This window comes from Lithobates pipiens, unplaced genomic scaffold (genome assembly GCF_037356315.1).
Source record: "Lithobates pipiens isolate NorthernLeopardFrog02 unplaced genomic scaffold, aLitPip1_a1.2 Scaffold_19, whole genome shotgun sequence".
NCBI lineage: Eukaryota > Metazoa > Chordata > Amphibia > Anura > Ranidae > Lithobates > Lithobates pipiens.
Genome location: NW_027507764.1, coordinates 268,706,816 through 268,720,136, shown reverse-complemented (window position 1 = coordinate 268,720,136; position 13,321 = coordinate 268,706,816).

Below are 13,321 nucleotides of genomic sequence, written 5' to 3'. Positions count from 1 at the left end.
CGGTTTCTCATGCTATTTTATGGTTTCTCATGCTATTTTATGGTTTCTCATGCAATTTACGGTTTCTCATGCAATTTACGGTTTCTCATGCAATTTACAGGTCATTACGCAAATTAAGTTTTTTGCAATTTACGGCTTTATGCAGTTACGGTTTACGCAATTTATGGTTCTCATGCAAATTTGGATGTTGTCATTTCATGTGGTTTATGGTTTTTCTCATGTGATTTATGGTTTCATGCTATTTACGTTTCATGCATTTACGGTTCTTACACAATTTTCAGTTTTCTGCAATTTACGGTTTCTTACGCTTTTTTACCGTTTTCTGCAAATTACAGGTTTTTCTTGCAATTTAAGTTTGCATTTCTCAGGCGGTTAACGTGTTACACATTTTTCGGTTCATATAGGGTTTTCAGGGAAGTGATGGTGCTCAGGTTTTACATTTTCCGATGCAAATTTTACGTGTCTGATGCAATTTACGTGTCTGATGCAATTTACACGTCTGTTATATTTTTACTTGTCTGATGCAATTTACGTGTCTCAGGCAACTTTTATGTTTTCGTATGTTTTCCGTGTTTCTCATGTTTTTCCCATGTTTCTTACGCCTTTCTCATGTTGTTTACGTTTTCCCCATATGTTTATATTTTTTTCCCATGTGTCGCATGTTTCATGTTGTCCTTTGTTTGCGGCATTTCCATTAGCTGGTTCTTACATCCAAGATTTGTCACGTCTACAGGACCATACAGGCTGAGGTTTCGTTGTTAATTGATTGTCGTCCCACAATCTTCTCGCCTGTAGTCCACAAATCATATGTATACGTTCACCATTACACCTTTACTACTACCCACCACTGTCTGTGGGTACCTTAGCCCTGAGTGTTAGTTTTTAATTACCTGTCTTGGCGCTGCAGGTTGCTCGGGCTCACTTCTGCATTCATTAGGGTGGTGTCATCAGGTTCACATTAATGCGCTGTTGGTCCTGTCATTTTGGCACCCACATCCTTACACTTTAGGCCCTACGTCCTTTACTTGTCAGGTACCAGGGGGTTTGTTGTGTCACGGGCGGGTTGTTATTAGGTTTTCTGGTTGTCTCACACAGCTGGGTTGTCTGTGTTCTTCCACCGTGGGTTACCCATCACGCCAATGGGTTTAACAGATTGAGGTGATCGTTTTTAATTGGCTTGATCGGTGGCAAGTCTTCTCATCTGTTCTTACACCACTCACATTTTGTTCTAACTCACGTTTCTCATGCAGTTGGTTTCTCATATGGTTTGTCCTCGTGCAATTTACGTTTCTCATGCAATTTACGTTTCTCATACAGTTTATGGTTCTCGTGCAGATTACGGTTCTCATGCAGATTACGGTTTCTTATGCAATGTTACGTTTCTCATGCAATGTTACGGTTTTCAGTCAATGTTATGTTTTATGTAAGGTTATGTTTCTCGTGCAACGTTACGTTTCTCATGCAATGTTACGTTTTCTCTCGTTTTTCCAGGTTTCTCTTGTTTTTCCAGGTTTCTCAAATTTTTTCCAGGTTTTCCTCTCGTGTCCCCAGGGTTTCCTCTCGTGTCCCCGGGGTTTCCTCACGTGTCCCCAGGGTTTTCTCTTGTAACCCCAGGTTTTCTCTTGTGGTTTCATCGATTCGCGTTTCTCATGCAACTTGCATTTCCTAGGCAGGTCGTGGTTTCTTGCAGCCTCGGTTCTTATGCTGCTCACGGTTATCAGCTCATGCTACTCATGTTTCTCGTTCAGTCACGTTTCCTTCTCACAGGTTACATTCTTGTCGCAGGTTTCTTTGCTCACGGTTCTCTTGCTAGTTGTGTTCCTGACCAGTTGGGTGTCATTCCACACTATCTTCAATTTCCTAGCTGTGTCCGGCCAGGAGTTGCGCTAGGATATAGAATGATTGGTTAGTCAGCTTATTGCTGCTCCGCAGCTACTACTGGCTCAGGGGCTTTTGTGGATCCCGGGGCCCTCTCGGGGCCCGGACCAGTATCAGTAGGCTCGAGTCTCGGAAGCAGGTACCAGCGTCGCACCTTCTTTTCAGTTCCAGTTGTGGTAGATTGGTTTTCCATTTGGCTGACGCAGCAGCCTTGATCATTAGGTTTTGTTTTAAATACCAGGAAGGCTCATGACACTGCTTGGCATTCCTGTTTAGGTTTCCAGTCCTGATGGTTAACATCCAGTTCCTATTTGCTTTTCTGTTTTTTGGTGTTTTTTTTTTTTTGCCTCTTCCAGCTTGTATCGGCCCTCAGCACTTTCTGGGTGTATCGAGTTAAGTCTCAGCATTTCATGTTGAATGACCCATCAGGTTGTTTTTTTCTTTTCCGGAACTTTCGTTTTAAGCCGTACAGGGTTCCAGCAGAGTAGACTCCCCGCTGTGCTCAGCTGACTTTCCAATGTGGGTCTTATTTTTGTGACGTTTTTGATATACTTTCAGGGTGGTGCTATAGCTGGCTTTGTGGTTCCTTACGCCAGGGAATAGTGATGTTTCTGGCCCAGGGTCTCACTTACTTTAGCCAATCTACTGGTTGGCACTCCAGCCCTTTCTGTTATATCTGCATGCTCGCAAGTTGCAGCATTCGGGGGCGGCACCGTTATCAGGTTCTTGGAGCCTGGCAAGGTGTGGTGCTTGGTGTTGGTTTTATACCAAGCTTGTTGGTGTTACATTTGTCTAACGCTGGGATGGTCATCTATTGCCTTTCCTAGCTCTTCTATAGCCTGTCCTCCTCTGCCTCCTCCTCTCGTGGACGCCTGCTCTCGTGTCCCATCCACCCATTCCCTTTTTCTTTTTTATTTCATTTATTACATTTCATACTTGGGTATGCCCCCTTTTAGGCATACTGACCACGTGACCCCGGCACACTTCAGGTCTATGTTCTTTGTGGCTCTTTGTTCCTTTCCTTACTATCCACAGATTGACTTTGAGTACAAATGTTAGATGTGGGTCATTTGTCTTACACTGGTCAAGGTGGAAATCACAACGTTTTGGAATAAAAATCCTTTTCTCAAGTGAAATCCAGTTAAACTCTCCCTGTTCTAATGATAATGTATACAGTAAGATGCGTGTAGCTGAGAGGCTGTCTTTGTCTAGTTAGAGGAACTGTAGGGAGATTCTGTGCATGTACTACAATTTATTGATACTGTATGTCTTTATATGATGCTTCCATTCATAGAAATGTTAAACTTGAAAAGGTAACTTTCTGGAGTGCTGCCTATTGTTTATTTAGAGTGTATTATTATTCCTGTGTCTTTCTAGAGAAAATCAATCTATGGTTTCAGCACTAGGTATGGCCGAACGGTTCACCCGGCGGTCGTTTCATGGCGAAATTCGGCTGTTCGCGGTCTGCCCGATCGGCGGACTATTGCCGCTGTTCGCCCGGCGGACTTCCGTGTTTACTGTGTAAAAGAACTTTGACCTATGATGACACATCCATCATGTGGTACAGGACAGCCAATTGAGACATTACAGCACATGGACACTTGGACATTCCCCCTAACTTATAAATAGACCCGATCCGGCGGCCATTTTACATTCTTTCTTCTGTCACTATAGGGAGAGGTTGCTGTGTGGAGCAGGGAGAGACTACAGTGACCCAAATCGCTAGCTATTAGGTCCACAAAATTTATTTTAAGGACTGGTATGGTATAGGTGTTAGGTGTAGTTCAGGATATAGGTTTGAGGCACTGCTATTCAAGTCATTGTTGCAGCAGCCTGTCTTTTGTCAGTGTAGAGAGAGGGACAGGACGCTGTGTGCAGCAGGGACAGTCAGTTTAATCATTAGCTGTTACTATTAGGTCCACAAAAGTCCTTTTCAGGACTGGTATGGTAAAGTAGTACAGGATATAGGTTTGAGTGCTATTCAAGTTATTGTTGCAGCAGCCTATGCTTTGTCAGTTTAAATAGGGACAGGCAGGAAGCTGTGTGTGGCAGTGAGGGACAGTCAGTTTAATCAGTAGCTGTTACTATTAGGTCCACAAAGGTTCTTTTCAGGACTGGTATGGTAATAGGCTTGTACACGTATAATATTCTTTCTTCCAAATATAGAAAGAATATTATACTTGACTGCTGCCCTTCTGCTGCAGTAGTCCTTTATGAGTATAGGGACTGAGGTACAGTCTGCTAATCACAACCTACTAGTTCCACAAAGGTCCTCATAAGGACTGGTAAGGTATAGTGTACTACAGTACATAGGGTTGAGTGAGGTAGTCTGCTATTCCTTAAGGACTGGTATAGGTCCACAATATATAGGGTTGAGGTGCACTATTGCTGACTGCTGCCCTATACTGCAGCAGTCCTTTATCTGTATAGGGACTGAGGTACAGTCTGCTAATCACAACCTACTAGTTCCACAAAGGTCCTCATAAGGACTGGTAAGGTATAGTGTACTACAGTACATAGGGTTGAGTGAGGTACAGTCTGCTATTCCTTAAGGACTGGTATAGGTCCACAATATATAGGGTTGAGGTGCACTACTGCTGACTGCTGCCCTATTCTGCAGCAGTCCTTTATCAGTATAGGGACTGAGGTACAGTCTGCTAAACACAACCTACTAGTTCCACAAAGGCCCTTATAAGGACTGGTAAGGTATAGTGTACTACAGTACATAGGGTTGAGTGAGGTACAGTCTGATATTCCTTAAAGCGGAGGTCCACCCTAAATTACAGTCCTAGGTCTATGTGATCCCCCCTTCCCTAATCGCTAGGTAACCCCCTTACCTTTCAGCTGTCTTCTGTTCTTTTCTTATTTCAAATTTTCTGCCTCTGGAGATTGCGGAAAGGGGCGGAGCCGATGTGGAAAGGGGCGGGGCTTCAGTGGCAGGTCACTTTTTCCTGTCTGCCGCAGGGGCTCCTGGGATCGTTTTCTTTTTCCCCAGGAGTCTGTGCTGTGCCCAGGCTCAAGATCTTGCGCGAGGAAGAGAAGGGAAGTGACGTCATCACGACACCCACGTTCTCTTTGTTTCATTGTTTATCTCCGTTGCCATCACAACGGGACGGGACTTCCGATGACAACACCCGTTGTCATGGCAACCGGAGCTGTTGACGGCGCTCGATATTGCGCTGACTGCGCATGCGCGAGGTCTTTTATCGAACGGGCGGTGCATGCTGGTCTTTTAGCAGCACACTCTCCCGGAAGAGGATGCCTGTGGGCTTCACCTGCCCACAGGCAAAATGACAACTGTCAGGAGACGGTTTTATAAAATAGTTTTCGATGAGAAAACAGCATGCTGCTGTTTTGAAAAAAAGAAAAAGTAAGTGTTATATTTCATAATACTAATGATTGTCAGTATGCCACAAAAAAAAAGGTTAAAGACAGTGGAATCCCGCTTTAAGGACTGGTATAGGTCCACAATATATAAGGTTGAGGTGCACTACTGCTGACTGTTGCCCTATTCTGCAGCAGTCCTTTATCAGTAAAGGGACTGAGGTAGAGTCTGCTAATCACAATCTACTAGTTCCACAAAGGTCCTTATAAGGACTGGTAAGGTATAGTGTACTACAGTACATAGGGTTGAGTGAGGTACAGTCTGCTATTTCTTAAGGTCTGGTATAGGTCCACAATATATAGGGTTGAGGTGCACTACTGCTGACTGCTGCCCTATACTGCAGCAGTCCTTTATCAGTATAGGGACTGAGGTACAGTCTGCTAATCACAACCTACTAGTTCCACAAAGGTCCTTATAAGGACTGGTAAGGTATAGTGTACTACAGTACATAGGGTTGAGTGAGGTACAGTCTGCTATTCCTTAAGGACTGGTATAGGTCCACAATATATAGGGTTGAGGTGCACTACTGCTGACTGCTGCCCTATTCTGCAGCAGTCCTTTATCAGTATAGGGACTGAGAGTTTTGTAACAGGGTCATTTAAAAAATGACAGGCTGAGGAAGAGGCGGGCCCTTCCGCAGGGGTGGTAGGGGTAGGTCAGGAGCAACAGGCTTGATCCAAAGTGGGAAGTTTCAGAAGGTGCGTTCAATTACTTTAAAGGACGCACCAGACTTGGTTGAGTGGCTCACTCAGCCTTACTCTTCTGCACCCTCCTCATCCTCTCGGTCTGCACCCTCTTCTTCACTCTCTGCTATGTGCACCCCCCAAAAGACACTATCACCAACAACACCACCACCACCACATACCTTCCGCTTGGGTCACAGGAATTATTTTCCGATCCATATTAAGACATTTCTGATGCGCAGCCACTCTTGGCATTGGATCAGGAAGAGGAGGTAGCAACAACCGCCACTCAGCAGTCTGACGACAGTACCCAGATCAGCCCAAGGAGGAGGTTGGTCCCCGGTGTTGCTGCCTACTCCGAGATCTCTACTTATAGCGGTGGGGAAGGTGGCGTTGATGATGACGTGTCTAGTGATGTCACGTGGGTGCCCACAAGAGAGGAAGAGGAGGGGAGTTCAGAGGGAGATATGGACCAGCAGATAGGGAGGAGAAGCAGGAATAACTTACATTGCACAGGAGGGACAAAGCAGACTGCTAATGTATCAGGAGCGAGTTATCGACCATGTACGGTCACATCTGGCGCTCCCAGGACGCCAGAATATGGCTCCACAGTGTGGGCTTTTTTTAACGTGTCCGCTGCTGACAATAGTGTTGCCATCTGCAATCTTTACAGTCAACGCATTAGTCGCGGTAAGCCCAACACTCACCTAGGGACGACCGCCTTAAGAAGGCACTTGAGCAGCCATCACGAGCCCAGTGGGAGCAACGGAACACACAAAGCCACACTTCAGGCTCTCACCGCCCAGCCTCGTCTTCTACTTCTCCTACTCCTCTCTCCTCACAATTGTCCTCCACTCCACCTTCCATCACGCCAAGCTCACGTTTTTCTGCAAAAAGGTAGGCTTCCGTGGGCCTAATGTTCGAGCGTAAAAAAATGATGACGCCGGATAACCCTCTTGCCCAACGGTTGATGGCTGGCTTGTCAGAACTGATAGCCCGCCAACTACTGCCATAGAAACTGGTGGACTCGGAGGCCTTTCGAAAATTTGTGGCCATTGGAACACCACAATGGAAGGTCCCAGGAAGGAAGTATTTCTCAGAGAAGGGCATCCCAGAGCTATATGGCCATGTTCAGCGGCAAGTGAATGTATCTCTGGCACACAGAGTCGGTGCCAAGATACATCTGACCACAGACACGTGGTCTAGCAAACACGGGCAGGGAAGGTATATCACTTTTACTGCCCACTGGGTGAACCTTCTGATGGTTGTCAAGCATGTAACCCGTGGCACCCGTGTAGATTTGGTTTTACCGCCACGGATTGCATGCAGGCCTGGCTCTTCTTATCCTCCTCCTCCTACTCCATCCTCCTCCCTCTCCTCCTCAGCTGACTCCTCCTTTTCCGCTGCTAGCGTCTCTTCTGCTGCGCCTCCCAAGCTCCCCAGAACCTATTTGACATGCCAGGTGAGACGTTGCCATGCCGTGCTGCATCTGTTGTGCCTGGAAGCCAAGAGCCACACTGGCCCGGCCCTCCTTTCAGCTTTGCGTTCACAGGCAGATCAGTGGCTAACACTGCTCAATTTGACAGTTGGTAAAGTGGTGTGTGACAACGGTGCCAATCTGCTTAGCGCATTGAAACAGGGCAAAATTACGCATGTGCCATGCATGGCACATGTCTTAAACTTGGTCGTGCAGCAATTTGTTGTCAAATACCCTGGGGTCCAGGACATCTTGCGGCAGGCAAGGAAAATCTCGGCCCATTTCAGAAGATCTTACACTGCCATGGCTCGCCTTGCTGACATTCAGCGGCGACACAATCTGCCGGTCAGACGTCTTATTTGTGCTTGATAGGCTGCTCCAGCAGAAACGTGCAGTTAACGTCTACCTGTATGAACTCTGCGGCAGAACAGGTTCTGGGGAGCTGGGGTTTTTTTGCACCGCGCCAGTGGCTGCTCATGCGCGACGCATGCAGACTTCTGTGGCCATTTGAGGAGATCACCAAACTGGTCAGTCGCAGCCATGGCGCCATCAGTGACATGGTACCTTATGCCTTCTTTATGGAGCGTGCATTGCGTTGTGTCATTGATCAAGCTGTGAAGGAGCAGGAGCGGGAAGATGAGGAAGTCGCAATGCTGGATGAATTCCCAGGGGAGGGTTACTCTATCTGAGACAAGTGAACAACAGGAGTCTGAAGAGGAGTCAGAGGAGGATGGTGCCGGGGCGGATGAGGAGGAGCAAGAAGAGGATGCTTTAAACCTTTCTGGGATCCCTGTTGTTGTGCGTGGATGGGGAGAGGAAAATGAAGAGGACGACATTATCCTGGATGATGAGCAGGATCCAGGCCACCACACCGCTTCCAGTTTAGTGCAAATGGGGGCCTTCATGCTCCAGTGTTTTAATAGGGACCCCCGTATAAAAAGCATAAGGGTCAAGGACCAGTACTGGGTGGCAACATACTTAGACCCCCGGTACAAACACAAAATGGCGGAAATGATACCGCCGTCACAGAGGGCTGTCAGAATGGAGCACTTCCAGACCTTGCTTCGAGAAATGCTGCATTCTGCTTTTGCGTGCACTGGCAGAGGAGCAATTCCCACTCCCAGAGAAGGAGTTGCGGGTACCAATCCAACAGCACCTGCAAGAAGAGGCCGGTTTGAAGATGTGTTGGTGACTTCAGATATGAGGTCATTCTTTCAGCCGACCCATCGACAGGTGTCATCCGGATCCAGCATCAGGGAACGCCTAGGCCGTCAGGTGTCCGACTACATCGGGTTAATGGCCGATGTGGACGCTATGAGGAGTGATGAACCCCTGGACTACTGGGTGGGCAGGCTTGACCTCTGGCCAGAGCTTGCCCAATTTGCAATCGAACTGTTGGCTTGCCCCTAGTCCAGTGTCCTATCCGAAAGCGCAGCAGGGGGATCGTGACCGATAAGGGTACTCGCCTAGCTCACGACAGTGATAACTACCTCACATTTCTAAAAATGAATGAGGCATGGATCTCGGAGGAATTCAACACATGTGACCAGTAGACCATGTATATGTCTATAAACAATTTTTTTAATCAAGCACACAGACCTTCTTTCTTCATTTGGCTCACTTCCTTGTTCAAAAAAAGCACACCGTACTATATGCCCGTACCTTCCTGTTTGAAGAGGTTGAGCGGTGTCATATTTCTACTGGGGCTGCTTATTATTCGCTGTCCAAGGGCCTCGGCTATGGAATGCTCTACCAATCAACATCCGCCAGGAAGAAAATCACCTGGCTTTTAGGAAAAAACTCAAGACCTTCCTCTTTTAGCAGATGATCAAAGCTCGCCACAGCGCCTAGAGGCGATTCAGTTCGCATTGTGCGCTATACAAGTATTTCATTCATTCATTCATTATGAGGGGCTCCCACCATCCCTGTGCTGTGCTGACTTCCTCCTGGGGCTGCTTATTATGAGGGGCTCCCACCATCCCTGTGCTGTGCTGACTTCCTCCTGGGGCTGTACCTCTGCTGTGCATATTATGAGGAGCTCCCACCATCCCTGTGCTATGCTCATTATGAGGGGCTCCCACCATCCCTGTGCTGTGCTGATTTCCTCCTGGGGCTGCTTATTATGAGGTGCTCCCACCATCCCTGTGCTATGCTGACATCCTCCTGGGGCTGCTTATTATGAGGGGCTCCCACCATACCTGTGCTGTGCTGACTTCCTCCCTGGGCTGTACCTCTGCTGTGCATATTATGAGGGGTGCAACAATGTCACGTCCGAGACAGGAGATATTGTAACTAGTTTCCATGTTGTTTGGAACGCAGCCATGACAGTTTGGCTGACCTTAGAATAATCTAAACTTCCCCCTCCCTTGTCTTAGGAATCCAAAGCTTTTACATTTTCAAAAGGAAAGAAAGGTTATCTCAGCAAAGAAAGCAGAACCAGGCTAGGTCAATAAACAAGGCTCATGTTGCCTGGCAAGATATTCCGGCCTGTTGTAAAACTGTCACTTTCTCCATTCAGAGAACCAACAGATACCCGTCGTAAATTCCTCCTACCACATAGCGTGTAGACAGATTAGTAAAGTTTTGAAACTTCAACATTTCTTATAACTTTCAAAGCAATCATAGCACAGCCATAATATGGATATATTTAGTTTCCTCAGATAATTTCTAACATTTCAAGTCTAGACACCCCTATGTCAGGTCATATGGGAAGCCACTGGGACCCCTTACTCCTCCTAGGTAACCCTGAAATGGGAAACCTGTCACAAGTGTTCTTGTTTTGAAGCAAATATCATGCTGATCACTAAAATGGATATCTGCAGTCTATAAACAATAGAGAGGCAGAGATATGAATATGTATCACAAAGTGTACCTGGGACAGGGTCATGAGTGTAGACACCTCCCAGCAACCAACCCCTAAACAAGATGACCAGACGATTGGTCACTGGTCGCTGTCAACACCCCCTTTGATTTGACAGAAAAGAGGAGAGGACAAGGCAATGGTCAGTTCTCCTTTTACCATCCAAGCAGGAACATCAGCCAAGTTTGAGAACCGATTACCTTTGCTCATCGATCGAACTCTGATCAACCCTCGGACATTAATTGCAAGTATTCTTCCTTCTCAATTCTACCTTATTTCTTTGTGGCTGTATATTGTCTTTATTTTTTGAAACATCCTTTTTCTGTAAATGTTTTATTCGCACCAACCTTGACCTTTTCATAATAAATCCTTATGTTGAAAAGTGTTAACCTTGTCTTTAAAGCTCTTGATGCAGACTATAAACGAACCTGTCTCTTAAAAGAGCGCTACTGTGGTAGAGTAAGGAACTGAGCAGACCTGTCTGTGGTGGCAGTGTGTGTTGCAGGCACTTATTCTAAACTTATAATTGGTATTGCTAAAATTACGAGTCCCCCCGGCTCTGTCTTTTAAACGGGGGTGGTGGCAGTTAAAGGGTTAATTGTGTAATTAGCCCAGTAACAATCGCTCTCAGGCTGCCCACACATAGATTGTGGTCCCGCAAGCTGGGAAAATCTTTGTGCTGGGTGCAGCTGAGTGTGGCATTGTTACGTAAGTGACAGTGGGGTGTGAGGTTGGCCGGTCCTTTGTCACCAGTTAGCGAGGAGGGCAGGGATCTGGCACCCGCGTTCGTCACAAGGGGCTCCCACCATCCCGTACAGTGCAGGTGTCAGTGCTGTATATCACGGTGCTGGTGTCAGTGCTATATATCACGGTGCTGGTGTCAGTGCTTTATGTCACGCTGCTGATGTCAGTGCTCTCTATCATGGTGCTGGTGTCAGATCACTCTATCACGGTGCAGGTGTCATTGCTGTATGTCACACTGCAGGTGTCAGTGCTTTATATCACGGTGCTGGTGTCAGTACTGTATATCACGGTGCTGGTGTCAGTGCTGTATATCACGGTGCTGGTGTCAGTGCTTTATGTCACGCTGCTGATGTCAGTGCTCTCTATCACGGTGCTGGTGTCAGTGCTGTATATCACGGTGCTGGTGGCAGTGCTTTATGTCACGCTGCTGATGTCAGTGCTCTCTATCACGGTGCTGGTGTCAGATCACTCTATCCCTGTGCAGGTGTTATTGCTGTATGTCACGCTGCAGGTGTCAGTGCTTTATATCACGGTGCTGGTGTCAGTACAGTATATCACGGTGCTGGTGTCAGTGCTTTATGTCACGCTGCTGATGTCAGTGCTCTCTATCACGGTGCTGATGTCAGATCACTCTATCACGGTGCAGGTGTCATTGCTGTATGTCACGCTGCTTATGTCAGTGCTCTCTATCACGGTGCTGGTGTCAGATCACTCTATCATGGTGCAGGTGTCATTGCTGTATTTTACGCTGCTGATGTCAGTGCTCTCTATCACGGTGCTGGTGTCAGATCACTCTATCACAGTGCAGGTGTCATTGCTGTATGTCACGCTGCTGATGTCAGTGCTCTCTATCACGGTGCTGGTGTCAGATCACTCTATCACAGTGCAGGTGTCATTGCTGTATGTCACGCTGCTGGTGATCATCTCCTGCACCCTCTTCTTTGCCTACCCTGACCTTCCCTCTCCTCCATTGCCTTCATGCACTCCACAATCCTGAATTGTCACAATTTCACATATAAAAAAAGAATGCTTGTAGTTGTCGATCCCAGATTCACCTCATACATGTGTTATGTCATTGGCCATGTGGTGGGACTATGTTTGCACAGCTAGTAATTATTTTGTGGCTGCAAATTTGACCTGTAGGTTTGCAAAGTCAATGGGGCCCGCCGCGAACGTTATGGTTCGCAAACTATTGGTCACGTTCGCGGTCCGCGTTCACGAAACGTCCCATCGTAAGTTCATCCATCACTATTCAGCACCCTTATTTATGTAATTAACCCTTCATTTATGCACATATTTTGTGATTTGGGTGCTCATTAGCTTATTTTTCACGTTTTACTAGTAGGAGGAAATCTCTCCAAACAGGAGGAAATCTCCACTTAGGTACTATATTTGTCAGTGGAATAGGTGTCTGCAATGGATATTTTCCCATACTTCCTATTCATTTAACATTTCTACATTTTGAATTTCCCAAAGAAGGAAGATATTAGTCATTAAGGATACATTTAGATAATATTTTAACAGGGGTTTTAACACTTATTTAGGCACTTCATTTTAACAATGCTCTTCACTTGCCTCCCTCTTAGACTCCTGCATTGTCACTCCATATCACGATGCGCTTCCAGTGGAAACCATGGGTAACCATTTCAACAAGCATTATGCAGGCCATGCAGCTATTGCTACAGTGTCATAAAATAGATACAAAGAGCTGACAGGAGAGCAGCAGCACTGAAATGCATAAAAAAGGAGAAAGAAATGTGAAAAGAAATATTTTACTAAAAAAGGGGTATGTATTTAATTTAGAAAAATAAATGTCATTCAGTTAGGAACTACATATAATTAAAGAGCTAAAAAAAAAGTGTTGTAAATTTAAAGTGGGTGTTAATAAAATGTCATGCTTTAACATGGGAGGTTTTGATAGAGCATAGGCATTTTCACTATCTCAACTTTGAAAAAACAATTCTAACAACAGTTTTATTTTATTTTATATGTATTTATTTTTTTAGTGTTTCAGCAGGAAACTGGGAGCATACTTTCTAATTTGCCATACATTTTCCTTGCTGGCTAGAAGAAATAAAAGCCACACTGTATATGTGTATTTATTTGGTAAGATGACTGTCAGTGTTTATCAAGACAAAGTAAATCAAATTAGTCTGTGGCCTGTCTCCCAACCCTATTAACCTGCTCAGCTGTGAGAAACCGAACAACCCCTGCCAATATCTCATTTCTTCACTAGCTGATAAGATCATTTCAAGATATTCAATGGGTTTCACTTCAGGTTCATCATAGTTGCT